The following is a 17,831-nucleotide window of genomic DNA, read 5'->3' as shown; positions in this document are numbered from 1 at the left end:
ACAATTCCTAGTCGTTTCAGATAATGATGAGAGGACAACCTATCTGTGTCACCAAGCAAATCAATCCCCATATTAAGCACGTCATAGTTAGGCTTGCAATATGTAAAAGAAAACAATCTTTTACACCCGTACCGAAGCTACAAGAATATACCATGATCTCTTAATAACTTTGTGTTTTATGGAATCGACATTTATTTAATCGGAACCATTAATCTCTATCTCTATCTCTACTAGAAACCAGTTTGCATACTTTTTCTTACGTCTCTTAAAGAAGAAGTCTTCTTATTCTTAACGGCCATACCAAAAGAAATCAAATGCTGTCTCTTAATTACTTCTTCTTCTTCTTTCTTGGTATATTGTTCTTAGCTCCGGAGACCAAAGCAACTTCTGTAGAAGAGTGATCCGAATCAAATTGTTCTTATTTGCTTTCTATAGGACTTGTATAAATCGTGAGACTTTCCCATGATTTGTACTTAGATAGGCATTCTTTATCATTATAAGTAAAGTACAAACTATCGTTAGAATTGTTAATCAACTCTGAAGCAGAACTATTAAATAACTTCTTGCGTCTATCGGGCAATAACAAAGACAATCCAGATGTATGGAGAACCAGTTTGTCTCTAATTTTAGTAGCAACAACGCTTATATCCTTTACTCTAAGTCTCTTTACCAAATAAACATCGTTCAAAGAAATGTAATTAGAAACAGAACCAGAATTTAGCTTCTCCGCAGGAAAATACATTTATTAAATGGAAAAAATATCTCTGTCTTGGTTAGACAAATACAAATTGTTTCTATTAAGGGCATCTGATACCTCTTCGCTTAGGTTTCTAACTCTCCATTTGGTAACACGTAAATTTTAATATGGTAATTTCTAAAAAAGTATTACAGGTAATGTCATGAAATTTTTAATACAAATATATAAGACTCATATAAATCCAACCACGGTCTCCAATTTACGTTACATACGTTAGATTAATTACATTATATTTTTCAGAAAGTTTGGCAACTATGCTGTATATAGCATATGAATAGATCTTTTTTGAAGGAATATTGAGAGCCCTCTGCACCTCTAGCCCTACTCTTCTTCGTGACATGTGGTAGTGATTTATGAGCGCTTCAGGCTAAAAACCAATGTCGCCTCTGTTCCTTTCCTTCTAATTTTCTTTCTTTTCTTCCTTTTTTTCAAAACTTTGTTTTGGGCAGCTTTGTTCTTTTGTCGGCTGTCTGTAGAAATAGCAGTCATACTCCTTGGAATTGTTGATTCTAGGTTGGAACAGTCACTTCTCCGTCGTGAACCTCAGTGTTAGATTCGACAAACAAAAATAAACTCGAAGACACTAAATGTAAAAAGACAACAGCAGCAGTAATTTGTATTAAAAATTTGGAACGAACAAAAATATTGTATCTAAATAACGTAAGAAGCTCAATATTGTTCTCGTATAAGATGCTATAAGTACTCTACTTTGTAATAAAACTAAAAGTAATGTCTTTGAAAGATGATATTAGACTTGGCAAAAATTGGTATTGTGAGGTCAATGTAATATTTCATACATACAATATTTTTATTCAATTTTTAGAAATTAGTGTATTGGTAATATACAAAGTATACAGTACATGTAATCAGTGTACAATATCAAGATATTTTATTGATAATTGCTTTTTTGGATGAGTTAACTTCAGGCATATAATCATTCTATGCTTTTCTATAATGTAATTAATACTCGTATAAATGTGTACACAGAGTATGAATGTTCTTTGACAATAGTAAGGTATTTCGTTGAAAAAAAAATGCTTTTTGTAGGATCATTTTAATTTTAGATATATAGTCATTCTAGTTGTTTTCATAAAGTAATTAATATAAATGTATCAACAGTATAAATGTCGTTAGTGTTAGAAATGATAATTCGTTGATAATTGTTTTTTGTAGAATCATTTGAATTTTAACATTATAGTCATTCAATGGGGTTCCATAGTCTAGTGGTTATAGCGTTCGACTCCTGATCGCCTGGTTCTAGGTTCGATTCCTGCTAGAATACTGAAATTATTGGCGTCTGCCCATCGTCGTGAGGCAAGCTGGGTAGCTATGTGATTAAAAGACATGACAGTCTATATAATTAATATAAATATATGCACAGTACAACTGTTGTTTGACAGGTATTTCGTTGTGTGAGGTATTTCGTTGATAATTTATTTTTGTAAGATGTATACTATTTTTATAATGGTAGAATGTGTGTAACTATTTATAGGTTGTAGACCTATACATTTCTTTGTATAGACTTTTATAATGTATAATGAATTTTATAATCAAGAGCGAAAGTTTAAAACATTAAAATGGGCGAATCTTGCCACAAAAGGGAGATGTACTCGTAGAAAGATTAGTAATAATAATAATAATAATAATAATAATAATAATAATAATAATAATAATAATAATAATAATAAGGGAAGGAATGAAGACGTACTAAAGGAAGCTAGTGAAGGACGACAGATCATTAAGATAATAGGAAAGAGAAGAAACAGCATGTTTGCCTATCTTATTCGACACTCCGATCGGATCACCGTGTTGATAGAGGAAAAGGCAGAAGAAAAACCAGGAAGTGGAAGACCAAGGACAGAAAAATCTATAAGTTTTACGTCCCACAGTTATGCCTGGTAGGTTAAGAAAGCTAGTGATGTTGAGAAATAAAGGAAATTGTGGAATGCAGAAAGTGGAAGGAAACGTGAGAACCCCGAGAAAACCTCCACACATGGTGTTTGTCCTCCACAAAGTTCACTTGGTGCGAGCTGAGATCGAACTAAGGACGCCATGCATTAGAGGTGAACGCTCTACCATTGAGCCACCGCGGCCCGAACAAGGATAGATGCAGTTACGAAGAAGAGACCTTATCAAATTATAAAACATCTCTCCCAGGGGATAGAAAAGTTTTAAAATTTCCTTCTTGCGCATTAACCTATGATTGAAGTGAAGGAAGATTATTATTATTATTATTATTATTATTATTATTATTATTATTATTATTATTATTATTATTATTATTATTATTTTATCGAGAATTTACTCCTGGGTTTCCTCCTTAAAAAAAATACACACACTATTTCCAACTATGGTTATCTTACTTTTTACAGATTTGTCTAATTCAATATTGGTTTAAATAGTAGTAGTTTTCAAGCTACATATATCAGTTCTTTGACTAACTGAATAGTGCACGCCCCTTCTGGCTCACTGGCCACTATTTAACATTAAATTTCAGATGCCTCGATATATTTGCATAAGTTTATTATTTCTAAAATAAACATTACGTAAAAGGTCTATTCAAATTAATATAGAGTTTTTTCTGACATTTGTATATTACGCATATCTTTCTTAATTTGCATTACTCACATTACCCCAGAAAAGGAACCAATTTTAGAGCTCTGGTTTGAACTTCTCTTACAATAATAAGCAAATATACGAAGAACAAATTTACCATTATTGACGATGTGAAGGAGAGGAGATTTTCTAGACTAGGAAGGAATGTGTGTGGGTGCAGAGCAGAGGTCTGCACAGGTCGGAATTTTCACCCCGTGAGGCCCGACCCGAGTCCAAAATATGTCTTAGCATTTAGGCCCGAGCCCGGACTGAGCTCTGTGATAATCAAATGAGCCCGAAATAAGCCTGAATTACAGAAACTTAATTATTAATGCAAAATTGTATTTTTATTTACAGCAATTCGAGGTTTTATTTTGCAGTTTTAAAAGTCCTTCAAAGAGAACGGTGCAATTTGTATCGTTTTACACTATATTTACAAAGTTGGGCCCGAAAAAGTCCGAGAAATATGGTTGTATATTTAAAAATTCATAGCCCGAAACCAGCGGCGTCATTTAGGGGGACAGGGAGAGGCATTTGCCCCCCTGAGTTTGAGATTTATATAGATTTTATCAATAGAATAGTAGTAAGTCAGTGAAAAACGCGAAATTTTACATATATCAAGGGGTCTTGGCCCCCCAAACCAAATCTGAAATGACGCTATTGGCCGAACCCCTCCTGGGCCCGAAGTGATACATGCTTTGTAGGCCCGAGCACTTGCAGACCTCTAGTGCAGAGGCGTTTCAAGTGGCGGGCGACTGCCCACGACATTGCATCTTGAGGGACCTCGCAAAGACCAACGAGGCTAAATCGATTTGGCACTCAGTTTTGTCGATGCAACAATAGAAACAAATATGAATTCGGACTTATTTACAGAGAAACAATACATAAGGATTCAAACTAACTTTTCATCTATTCGTATATATTAGATCGCTAGCTTACGCGACAGGCGGAGAGTTTATTTTAAGATTGCAATAATGAATGTGTATAAGTCTTTATCGTTGAGATGAATTGTTTTCGATAAATTTTATAATAATTAGCAATTTAAAAAAAAAAAGGGGGGACAGGAAGGACTCGTAAACCTTACTCGCCTTCTGTGCAGATGGTATGGTCAAAATCAATACTGGATAGTGAAAGTGTAAGTGTAAAGGCAATATGGAAGAGAGAAACAACAGAGAACTTCTACAGAAGGGAATGGGGAGGGGAGGGGATGAGAGTACAATGCTGTGACACTTGAAATGCGTCTGATCTGTAACTTCAACTAGCTTTTCTTATTATATTACATAATTTCTAGTTTCTTACTCCGATTATTCAAAGTATGCCAATGTTCTCGGAGGGAGTGACCGCCCCTCACTTTAATCCGTCGGTGGTGTCATTCAGTTTGGCTTTTCGCTACTAATTCAAAATGCTTTCCGAAACAAGTTGTCTTCTTGTGACTACAGGGGGTGGAAGAAACAAACAGACCGTGAAAGGAAGAAAGAAGTGATTTTGGGCTCTTCCACTCCATACCATTCTAACCACTGGGAAGTGAGAATCACATTAAAAGCAGCTAGAACAGATGGTCAGCCCTCTCCTCTCTGCAGCATACTTTTTATTCTCTGTTGCTAAACTTACTGAAGAATATATTGCAATTAATCTAACGCATGTAACGTAAATTGAAGACCGTGGTTGGATTTACATGGGTCTTGTGTATTTGTATTAAAAATTTCAAGTCATTACCTGCAATACTTTGTTAGAAATAACCATATTAAAATTTATATACTTTCAAATGGAAAGTTAGAAACTTAAGCGAAGAGGTATCAGATCCCCTTAATATAAAGACAATTCGTAGCGTAGAGGTATGTACATGACACTTATATCAAAAAGTAAAGAGGGAATATCTAAACTAAATAGTACATAGCGACTCGTAGATAAAAATATGTGTTTAATGGCCTTACCCATATAAATTGTTTCCCTAAAACAGAAAGTATTTACAAAATATAGAGTGGAGGGAGAATTGCGAACTAGTACACGTTGTAAGATGTATGCATAGGGACGTACATAAGGACATTTATTTAAAAAAAGAAATGGAAATTTCCATTAATACCAAGTGAGCATTCTTAAGTGAGAGCTCCATACACACCTAAACAAATTGGAAGCTATGGAGTCCGCACTTTAGCTTTTGACTTCTTAGAAGCACATTGTCCTTAAAATAGCGTGTGAACTCTCTTAGTAGAACTCTATGGTCTTTGGATTTTAGAACCACATGAACCGTAGACAAAACATTTGTGAATCCATAGTCTTTGTACTGTTTATAATGACTATACACACTCTCCTTTCCATATTGTGCAGCTTCTAGAGGCTTCCTGTTCTACATAGAGCTTGCTCTAACCTATTAACATTTTGCCTTGTTCTTTATAATAATTGGAAACGAGAAAAATCATTTCTGCCACCAAATACACTATTAGAAACAAAAAGCTAACATTTCCAAGCCAACTGACGAAAGATTTAATCTATGGCTATTACTGGAAAACTATGGCAGCAATGATCTATTAACATATATCAGTGACTTAGATTATGCAGAAGTAGAATCTAGACAAGATTACTTAAGAGAGACTACAGAACCCTTTTGCGATAACATTATGATTGTTCAAAGTACAGAGTTCCAACATAGTGAGGAAAAATTAAATGGTAATTTCTTGTTAAAGAAAGACTCTTGTGGTTCGTGTAATTATTTTCTTAGATCTATTTTCTCCAGCTGGGTAGTAGCAGAACATGTATGAACGCCAACTTACCATTCCAACTTGACTCTAATGCAAAACGAGTTAGAGGTGTGAATCAAATTCTACACAGATATAAGACACACATAAGTATAAAATACAAGGTTTCTGTTGTTTACTAAATCACCTACCTAACATACTAGCAGAATTAGAGAACGAACATTACTTGTTATTGGACTTCGATATTACCCAAGACTTGGCAAGTATCTTTAATAAACAAGAGATAATTTATAACTTACTAGACAACTTTAACTTAGCTAAAGAGTATGGTATCTCGCGTCTGGATACCATCTATAATTACTTCGATGCGAACTATTCTTGTGTTATGTCTTTAGATCCAATAAAAGATAGTGTAGGGTTATTACAGAAAAGCAAGAAATGCTTACAGGCTGCTCCATTTTTATAGCAAAAATACGAAGCATGTGGACTAGAGTATGTAATTCTCAGCAGTGTACTTGTTGTGTGGTAAATAGAAACGAGAGACATTTACACTTTGCATATTAGGGAAATAGACACACTAACAAACTAACTCGGATACGTATTAAGTTGCCACAGCATAAACGAAAGCAAGATAAATTAATTGATTTCATTCTTTCTGCATTGTCTCTCAACTTGCTAGATATTAACCAACTTGCTAGATAGAAGCAATCCCGAACTTAAAAGATAAGTAGAAAGATCTATAGTGGAGATCTGCTATATTAAGCAGGGAAAACCTTATTTCTCCAACACAAATATACCCTTTTCTACCATCCACGAATATTTTAATAGACCAAACTAGTCTTGTTGCAACAAGTAATCTAACTCCAGAAGTAAGTAGAAAAAGAATCGATAAAAAAAAATTAAGAACATACCCCTTGCGAAAAGTTGAGCCAGTTAACAATTTTTACTTAAACTTTCGAAGCAAAAGAGAAGGCGAACTCTTAGAATTACAAGATGCAATAAAAGCCAAGGACTATGCAACCAGGCTATTACACTCAAGAGAATAGTATGTAAACACCTTGGACCAAAGTCCATTACGAGAACTAAGGGTGGAAGAATTAGTATATTTATTTTCTACGCGTTGGGGATAGCTACATTTGAAAGCTAAATACATCTTACACGCAATTTTGGTTAACGCTAAGAAGATTTATTATGTCAGAGTTTTAATCGAAACAAATGGTCATAAGACTGTTCGGTTTCTAAAATCTAATGAATATGCATTTTATTAATCTCTATAAATAGTTAAGAGTTTCCAAATAGTTAAGTGATATTATTGTTTATTGACCTATAAAAGCATGGAGGTTTTGTATTTCCCAAGCCAGACACCTTTCGCAACTCTCAAGACAGATGGCTTGTAGACTTATAATGGAAATATTTTCCAGAAGTTATTAGATTACGAGTAGAGGAGGAAAACTTAAAAAAAATAAGGATAAGGACATAGATTAGACGGAAGATATCCAAGAGCAACCCAATCCTGTAAGATGGAAGACATTAAAGGACCTCTTGTAGTTTCTAATTGTAGGAGGTTGGAGGAAATTGAGTCTGCTGTAGAGTTGTTTGTTATTGTTATAAAAGCTCTGCAACATACAAGTATAGAACAGTTTGTGTTAAGTTTGGAAAATATCCAAGATCTATTTATCTTGAGTTACTGGTTGCAAGAAGAAAATAAAAACTGAAGACTAAGCTTAACGGTGAAGTTTAAAATACATCTGAACAGGCTTAAGGTCACACGTAATAAGCATAAAGAGAGATTGGTGTTTTCAATGTAAACACTATACGTTTCACTTTTAATTGCATGTAAGTTTTTATAGTATATTATCTATAAGGGGTTAAGATAAAACGAAACTGGAGGACAGTGTAAAGTAATTCTTGTTTGAATAATTATTGAATTTGTCTCAAATGGAAGGGGTCGCGTGAGAGAGATTCCATATAGCGTGGTACTTATAAAATAAAAATCATAAAATTAATTAATGAATGATTGTTAAAAATAAAAGTAGGTATGTAATGCATAGCGTGGTATTTGTGCAGGCGTAATAGTGGAGGTTTGTTAAAAAAAGAAGTAGTCAATGTAATGTATAGCGTGGTATTTGTAGAAGAATTGAGCGGAGTATTGTTAAAAAAATAGAATAAGACAATTCACTGTATAAAAAAGGTAGCTGAATTAGAGGTAGCTGAAGAATAGAAACGTAACTTGTTTTACCTATTTGAGAAAGAAAGAAAGAAAATACGTTAACTTGTATTATGCAAGACATGTGTACATACAAGAAGCAAATTCCACTTATATATATAGGAGAATGTAAGTAAATGAGGTATTATTTAATCTCTTTGTTTTGTGGAGGAATGCAGGAGCATATGTATATATATATGTATGTATGTAACAACGAATTGAATACATATATGATTCAGATTAGATCAGTTGACTCTGTGAGTTTGCATTAGTGTGTGTCTATGAGTCTGTCTTAATTTTTTTTTATTAAACCGCCATCTGAAAATCTATTTGAATGGAACAAAAAAGTAGTAAATGGAATTGCTTTCACTGTTTTCACTCTCTCTGTTAAGTGGCTTATGGATTAGTTTCGTATTGGGTTGTATCGATGCTGTATTACTTTTTCTAATGTACTGCCTAAATAATATTGGATAGTAGCTGATCCAGTAGTGATAAGCAGTCAGGGTTGGTGGGGAGAGATGTGCTGATAGTTTGGTTTTGATTCTACTTATAGCACTACAAAAATGTAATGGTATTTTGAAGTGCCCCAGCTAAAATATATAGGGAATGGTCGGAAGTACCCCTAGGTCATTTACTCCGGGTCAACGTTATTCATATTTGACTTGTGAGGTCCCAAAAGTTTTTGTTGACATAACGCGACGCTTACTATTATAGAGCACTCAATAATAAATATTTATTAGTAGTATTAAAATTAATCACAAATTCGCAAATGATAAGGTTGTAGTTTGAAATTAAACTTTGTATTCAACAATAAACTTGGTTATTATTATTGCTTTTTTTTACATTTGTACTACTTTTCTTGCGTTAACGCTTTTGCACACCTTCCATACTTTTTAACCATGAAAGAGAAGGCATTGGGGATATAAAATTATACTGTACATCTTTATATATGTTAACTAATTAAGAAATATAGTCAGATGAATGGGAATTTTTTATTAGATATGGCTTCTAAAGTAAAAATATATGAACTATTTGATACCACGCTTGCTAATATCAGCACATTAAATTTATATGTATTTTAAGTATGGAATATGTAGTGTTCGTTCGACAGGATATATATATACTGCGACTTAAATATATATCATATTATTGTAAAATATATGAGTGACAAATTTTATATACTGTACATAAAATTGTGGTTAGTTAGTAATTGTTAGTTTAATACAATTTTAGTACTAATTAGTTATTTCATATACTTTTTTTGACATGAGCAGGAAATTCTTATTGCATCACCAAGTTACGTGATGCGAAATATACTTACCTTAACAAACTGTTTTGAATTGTGTGTATACGCAACCCATAATAAATCATATAGAAAATGTTAAGAATCGGAGTCTGCACAATAATTTTGTAATTTTTAGGTAATTACAATAAATTACAAAGTACAACACTTGCTCCTCAAATAAAGAGTTTGTAATATTAGGAAAAATATTTTCTTTTAAGAAAAACGCATTTCAGTTTTTATCATATAGTTTTTATTGTGAACAATGGTGGATGTGAAATTATGTTTAATATTTGTAATACTTGTATCAATATAATTCTATTGACTTTCTATTGTTTATAATTTGTGCAAAGAATAAACATACCCACACATCTTTTATTTATTACTTTTCTAAATCCCGTTAGTTTGAAGCAGAGAGTTGCAACAATTTTTTAAGGTGAGCGTGCAAAATGACATAGATATACAACACAGGAACATGTTACACGTTTAGAGTTGAGATTTTATTTGGAAATGGAAATTTTTTCGAATATATTCTGGCGTGAGTCGAAAAGTTCATATAGATGCAACACACAAACATGTTACTTATATAACGTATAGTTGGTATGAAGTATGTGCTTCTTCAGAACATAGTTCAATAACTTATTTACTGCTAACAGGAAGCGCTTCACTAGATATATGCTGATTAAGTATCAAGTATTATATATGTTGATTAAAATCTTTAGAATGAATACACAATATTGTATAAAATTTATGGGGAGATAATAATTATAAAAATATATTCAATTATAGACCTTTAAACAAAAAGACATTAACTAATTATTTGTAGTTAGTTTACATCATAAGAGCATCAACTTACGAATTATAACATGAATTACAGTTGTATATAACTCTCGTAGATACACTGTTTGACAAAATGAAACTTTTTGAAAGTTGTTTTGATTTGAGACCTGATTGTATATAATTTGAGGTTGCTAAGTACGAAAATGAAATTAGTATTTCCCCATCACGTCAGGTTTTCTCACTAATCGGAAAATATGACTGCGTAAATTTTGCTAATTACACAGCAACGCTGCTGGTATACAGTAACTGATAACTATGTATTTCCAACAAACGAACATTATTTTGCTTAAGAAGTAATCTGAACATCGATATTCTAAATATCTAAGGTCATCATGGACGTAATTACGAAAAAACGGGGCTTATGCCGGGCATTCGGATAGGGAGGTTACAAAATTGTGCAAATATTTGAGCGAGTGTTTTCGTTTAGTTGTTCAAAAGGGCGTAAAGGCGGGTTCTTGCCCTGGGCGGGTATTCACGGTGCTGAATGTCATTGATAAACAACTTACCTCTTTTGTGTGTCTGATTTTTCACTTGGAAGGTCCTAAACCTAGCATTCCTTTCGCGTATAGTTCATGAATCTTCACATACCAACGTCCAACAATAATCCGATATCATTGTTGATCTCCAACGTCCCTGATAGTCGCAGTCAATTGCTTTGATGTCCTGGTGAAATCTTTCAGAATGTTCTTCACTTAAATCACCTAAGTTAGAAGAAAAACTGTCTAAATGTGAATACAGAAAGTGATTCTTAAGACTCATTTGACAATTTAATGTTTAAAATTTGTCGCGTATAATGGACACAATTTTCGTGTCTGCTGTTCCCGAGGAGATTATGACACACGTCCCTGAATGCACTCCATGTTTCCCTTTCAACACTTGTGATACAATGTTCAAAGTCTGACTGATGTGAAACTTTCTGATCTGAGGAACAATGAATATTTCTTCTTTTAACTTAGCACTTGCAAGTTCTGAGAATGTTGTCACTAGATACTGGAAGCACTGCCTATTTTATCAAGAGCTTTGACAATTTGTTTCATAATGACCGGTTTAGTATGCATGGTGGTAATATAACTTTCCTAGTGTCGTATAACGTATCTAGGCAGACGTTTTTCACATTTTTATTTCCTATATTCCGTTTCTTCCTGAGAGTAAAATTAGTTTGAGTCATGTGTTTATCGCGTTCTGTGCTGTCGTATTCGCAAATGTGGTATGGATATTCGGTATACCCTTGCTGCAGTCCAAGAAGCATCTATATCATCCTTAAAATCATACACAATACCCACTGATGATTCTCATATTTAAGTTTTTTTTTTCATATTTTCGCAAGTGTTCTATAAATACACAGAACTAATAATTCATACAGATTCAAGTCTCGCACTAGATCGTTTAACTCGCGTAGTGTAAATAACTTCGGGTCAGCAGTTTCCTCTTCTCTGTTGTATATCTCATCACTACATTGGGTGCTTCTAAAAGCAGAATCTGTAGAAACTAGTTCTTGAGGTGGGTTAGGTACTGGAACACAAAAATCATGTGGTAAAGGTAGTAATGCATATGACAGGTCAGGGTATTTTTCTATTTTTTTTATTTTTTAAGCCTTTACTTTCCCCCTGCCTTTGCCATTTCATATGGTCTTATTAAATGGCAGACGCTACTGACTCTTCCTTTTAATTCTCTCTCTACTACTTTTTAATTTTTTTTTCGTATGATTTCTCTCCTCTTTTTATGATTGGCCTCAGTTAGGGTTAGGGTAGGGTATGTAAGGTTTCGTTTGATTTTAGCAGTAAAACCTTTAATCTCACACGGACAGAAATAGCAGTCATCTTATGATCTTTTGCTACACGCCATATCACAGCTATTATGAAACGCAGAGATTTCTTACGTTTCGTTCAGTTCTTCAGGTCTTCGACACATATTTATATACTGTATGTGGTGCAAACGACTTGTCTTGATGCACGTTCCACAAACGACGTAATTTTTCGACTCTGTTTCTACTCTAGATATCTGCCACAGATGTAGCAGAAATATACAGGATTGCTGGGACATTTCCTATGTTCTATTTGGATTCAACAACAGACAGCACAGCTAAACACAACAACAAAACATACCATGACTCCTAGTTTTCGCAATCACATCTTACATAGCGCAGTTATTGCGTTCCCAACGTGTAACGCGTTGTGATATGATTGAGTGCTTTGCAGCAATCATGTCAAAGATAAGACAAGTACACTGCATTTTCCGAGTGGTTACGGAAAACAAGACTTGGAGAAAGGGTTATTAAACTATATTTAAATTAGAAGGAATCAGTTTCAATTGAGACATAATTTATTATAACAAATAATTTAAAGAAAAACATATAAATATAATAACAACTAACAAACCGATTCCTGGGTGAAATTGCCTCGCAATCACGGCTTAATGTCGGAAGGCGAAAATTAGCTATTCTTCCACAACTCATTTAATTTATAATAATTTGATTTAAATTTGAAGTTTTCATTTAGTCTCAAAATAGAAAGTAGAAATCAATTACCAAACCAATATTAATATGTACATACACAGATGATCTAATAGTAATCGGGGCCATTCCTAAGTGGGTGACCAATACTCACCTGGTCGTTTGATCGAAAATGGAAAATAAAAAAAAAGTTATAAATTTAGAATCAGGGAATATTAACCACACACTCGCAATGCTCCCGTTTCCTTATACAAACCACAATACACTATACACTTTTAACTTCTCATCTTCCCGACACAATTTCGAAACAATTTCACTCTCAAAATTATAACATGTTGACTCTTGTTATTACCTTGCGAAACTACAAGGTTCGATAGGTCAATTTATCAATCGTAAGTTTATAGATGGCAGCACATTAACTATTCATAGCAATGTTCAATGTTTCCAACTCTGATAATCACAATCTCGTTTGACTTTTTTTTTTCATTATGCTTCATATTAAGTTCCTCCCCTCTGGGAAGTTTTGCTTCTTTACAATGGTTATCGAAATGAAAAAAAAATATAATTCACTGTTGAAGTCAAATCACTGAATGCAGAAATAAGGATAGTTCGACTCACCAAGAGTAATCCAACAACTTCCAGATATTACACGATTACCAATGTCCGGACGTCCTATCTTAAGTCCCAGAAGTAGATGTTCACAACAAGATGAGATCTTCCTCCTTATCTACCACAGATTGACTGGAAGCACCCATGAGATGAAAAGAGTGAGAAACATATCTAGCCTTAGGGTTGACAAAATCGCCTTTCCTCGACCAAGCAGTAGATTCAAGGTAATCAGTTGTCTCAGACGCAAACACAAACATAGTGGATCCACATAATTCTGAACCTGCCGAATTGTAAAAATACACAACAGTACATTTCTTACAGAAACATTACATAAACTACACACAAATATATATATATATAATTTACATTATCTTGGAAATGAACAATTTCTCATTTTTTTTCTTTCTTAGTTTAGTCATTATTATTATTAATATGTGCAACACTGTTTACATTTCTTGGTGGCAAGTACTTCTTTATAAATTGAACATGACGTTTTAACTTTACATCAGGATTACTAATTAACTCAACCCACACAGTATTGGGTGTTACATAATTCAAAAGTTTGAATGGACCGGAATATTTAGTATCAAACTTGGCATAATATTTCTTATCCAAGGATGATTTTAACATTTTCTTTACAAGTACTAATTCTCCCACAGGCAAATTACTAGGTACATGTTTTTTATTATAAGCTTGTTGTCTCCTTTTCCACGCTTTCTCGATGTTATCAACTATAATATCATTAATCTCTTCTTTATTTTGTGATTTCTCTATTATACCCAAATCTAAAATCCAGTTAACATCTAATGGATTGAACATTTTACGCCCAAGATACAACTCACTTGGACTTTTCTGAGTTTCACAATTTTCAGTTATATTCAAAGTATATTGGATTTGATAAAGATAGTTAGCCCATTTGGTATGATTCTTATTAATATAAGATCTGAGTATCCCTTTAATCGTTTTATTCATACGCTCTGTTCTGTTCGAGGACATAGAATAAGGTGAAGTACAGATGTTTTTAATTCCTAGGCTAAACAAATACTGTTTGAAGTACTCACTACTGAGGTATGACGCATTATCATGCAAAATAGAAAATGGATACCCGTAGGTTAGAAAGATCTTAGTTAATTTAGAACATATTAATTTAGAATTCAAAGATCTTAAAGGTTCTATTATAACAAATCGACTATAACTATCTGTCAAAACCATAATGTATTTAAATCCATTACTAGTAGGCAAAGCTCCCATACAATCTAAGTGTAGGACATTATTCGGGTATCGAGGCTCCTTAGAATAATAAGTACCATACGGTTTCCTATTAAGTTCTTGGCTCTCTTGACAAATTTTACATCGTCTCACGAAATCACTAATTTCAGCATACATTTTATCCCAAGTAAACCTAGATGCAACCTTAGAGATAGTTTTCTGGATCCCACCATGGCATCCCCCCACTAATTCTTCGTGCCAATACTTTATAACAGAATAGCGCAAAAAATGGGAAATTACTGCACGTAAACCACCATATTTTCTACCATTAGTTCTTTTTAATAGCACACCTTCTTTCAATATGTACGGATCCTTATTTTCCTTTCTCTCTAAAGCTAAAATTATCTCTTTGAACTGAGGAACTTCTCTTTGATGTTCAGCCAGTGGTTTATTAAAGATGGAATGACTCCAGAAATTTACAAAAGAAAGATGGACCTTCTGTTAATTAATAGTATTAATCTCTTCTATATCACTGTTGGGTGGAGTAAAGTCTACATAATTATACATACGACTGATGTAATCTGCGAGATGGTTTTTGAAAGAGCGCAGGTGAATTATATCGAAAGAGTACTTACTTATTTTCTCTATTAAAGAACCATACTTCTTTTGCCTTTTATGATTTCTTAATATCCAAGATAAACTAGCATTGTCAGTATAAATAGTAAATTTCTTTTGCAAGTAAATATCAAACTTATCTAAAGCATAGACTAAACTTTTCATTTCAAGATCGAAAATACTTTTAGACCAATCACTAGATGGAATCATTTTCGAAAAGAAATATACACTACGAAGACGTCCTTCATCATCATACTGACTTAAGATCGCGCTATAAGCCCTACTACTACTATCTATGTGGATTACAGAAGGACTAGAGAAGTCCGGGACTTTCAATACAATATGATTTATAATGGCCTCTTTTATTTGATCTAGTATCTCATCTTCTTCTTTTCCCCAACGAAATGGTATTTTATTTGATTTTAAAGCATGTAAAGGACCCATTAGTTCACCATAATCTTTCACAAATTTTAAATAATATGACAAGAAACCAATCATCTTACTCAACGCTCTACGATTCTTAGGACGAGGTAGATTTTTAATTACCTGGACTCGGTCATCATCGATCATCATATATCCACCTGAAAATATATAACCTAAAAATTTTATTTTATTTTTACATAGTTTAGTTTTTCTTTTAGAAATAGTAATACCCCATTTTCGTAATCTCTGTAAAACTAGCTCTAATATTTCTTTATGCTTTTCAATAGTATCAGTATGAATAATAATATCGTCACAAAATATATCTAAATAATCTCCTAAGAGATCCCTAAAGATTTTATTCATGATACTAGAGAGAATAAATGGTGAATTTATGAAACCCATCGGCATTTTCAAATATCTTAACAACCTAGTTGGAGTAGCAAAAGTAGTATATTGCCTCGAGTTTTCATCTAACAGTAATTGGTGGAAAGCTCCCTTGGCATCGAGAACGCTGTAAATCTTATGTTTACCTATATTAGCAATAGTAGCTTCAGCATTAGGAGCTGGAAATCCAGTTACAAGCACTTTTGAATTAATATTAAAATAATTTACCACTAGCCGCTTGGTTCCATCGCGATTATTAACTAAGAAGCACGGAGAAATGTAGGCAGAACTGGAAACTTCCTTAATTACCTTTTTCTTAATTAATTCATCCAAGTATTCATCTAATTCACGCAACTTATGACGTGGCATAGGGTATGGTTGAGCTACACTCGGACTTAAATCATTCATTTTAATTTCATAAACAAAATCTTTAACTGTTCCTAATTCTTCATTTATAACGTCCTTATATTTGTCTAAAACGTTCTCAACATGTGGTATTAAATCGTCAGAAAAAATATTTTCATGAAGGTTTACTGTACCTGTATTTTCTTCCTCCGGATAAATATCATGGATGGTAGGATTGGAAATTGGTACTCCAGCTGGAATGTCTTGATATTGTTCACCTCCCCTAACATCATGATCCTGAAGTACTGTGGAAGATCGCTGGCTGGTCCCTGGTTTCGGTTGGCGAACTCTGGACTCCTCCCTACAAAAATTCCGCTTGGCTCTTTTGCGTTGTGTATGGAAACACTGCTGGGCTGTCTGGCAGCTGTTCCTGGAATCAGCTGATCGAGGTTGACAAGTGGTTGACGGCTGTATCGTTCGCTGACTAGGTCTGGGTTTCCCCGCTCCCCCTGCGTCAAGGTCGTGCGGCGACACAGAGTTCTCAGGACCAGACCTAAAACGAGAAATTTGTGGGCACAGATCACTGGATTCACAACGAGTTTGATTCCATTCAGTTAATTTTACGGTTAAATTTAGTTCCGTAAAGTTCAATTCACGATTTCGAATGTTTATATTAACGTTATATTTTTGTAGGAAATCAAGTCCCACTAGCAGTTTTAAAGATGAATGTTGAACCACCGAAAACCAGTTTACAAACTTAACACCATTTATAAAGTATATTAGTTCCACTTGTTTAGAGATTTTAATAGGTTCAGAATTCATGACTGAGAGGGTAAAGTTCACTACTCTAGTTTTTGGACGGCACCTACGTTCAATCCTGGCCAACACTCGTTCTTCAATTAAGGACAGGCTACTTCCAGAGTCAATGATACAGGGTTACAGATCTCGACAAATCGAAACAGGCATTTGTAATAAGGAGGGAGGTTGTTCCTCACTAACATAGTATGTTTTTTCTCCACGAATGTTTTTTTTATTATAAGGACACATTTTCCAAAAATGATTATTAAGACCACATAAATTATATTTACTAAAATTATTCCTCTGCCTATTTTTCTCGTTAACATAACCAAGGGACTTTACATTCTGATTTTGTTTTTGTGTAATAAATTTATAATCCAACCGGGAACGCCGATTCATTTCGTAACTTTCTGCAAACGCAACTAATTCCTTCTCAGTATGGGGAACTTGAGTAATTATCATTAAATCCCTTATTTCAGGTGGTACAAGGTTAGCAATTGTTTTAGTTAATTCATCCTCCGACATTTTCATATCAAAAATGAATAATACACTTAATTTTTCCTTAATAAAATCTACCAGAGATTCCTCTACTTGCATTATTCTATACAACGTTATTTTCA

General features: G+C 33.6%; 1 protein-coding gene across 2 annotated transcripts in view; it reads left to right on the top strand.

The window, feature by feature from the left end:
* Positions 1-9,899: 9,899 nt before the first annotated feature.
* LOC145683397 (hemolymph lipopolysaccharide-binding protein-like) overlaps positions 9,900-17,831 on the top strand; it is a 215,165-nt gene continuing 207,233 nt past the window's right edge. Inside the window, exon 1 of one of the 2 annotated variants that reach the window (XM_081754727.1) lies at positions 9,900-9,972. The gene's annotated coding sequence lies outside the window, so the exon portion shown is untranslated. Of the gene's footprint in view, positions 9,973-9,998; positions 10,137-17,831 lie in introns of those variants that run through there. The other variant, XM_081754729.1, reaches the window with a different exon arrangement.

This window comes from Thermobia domestica, chromosome 4, assembly GCF_964235325.1.
Source record: "Thermobia domestica chromosome 4, izTheDome1.hap1.1, whole genome shotgun sequence".
In the NCBI taxonomy this organism is placed as follows: Eukaryota; Metazoa; Arthropoda; class Insecta; order Zygentoma; family Lepismatidae; genus Thermobia; species Thermobia domestica.
The sequence above is the reverse complement of the archived record's forward strand: the minus strand, read 5'-3'. Positions and strand labels throughout refer to the sequence as shown.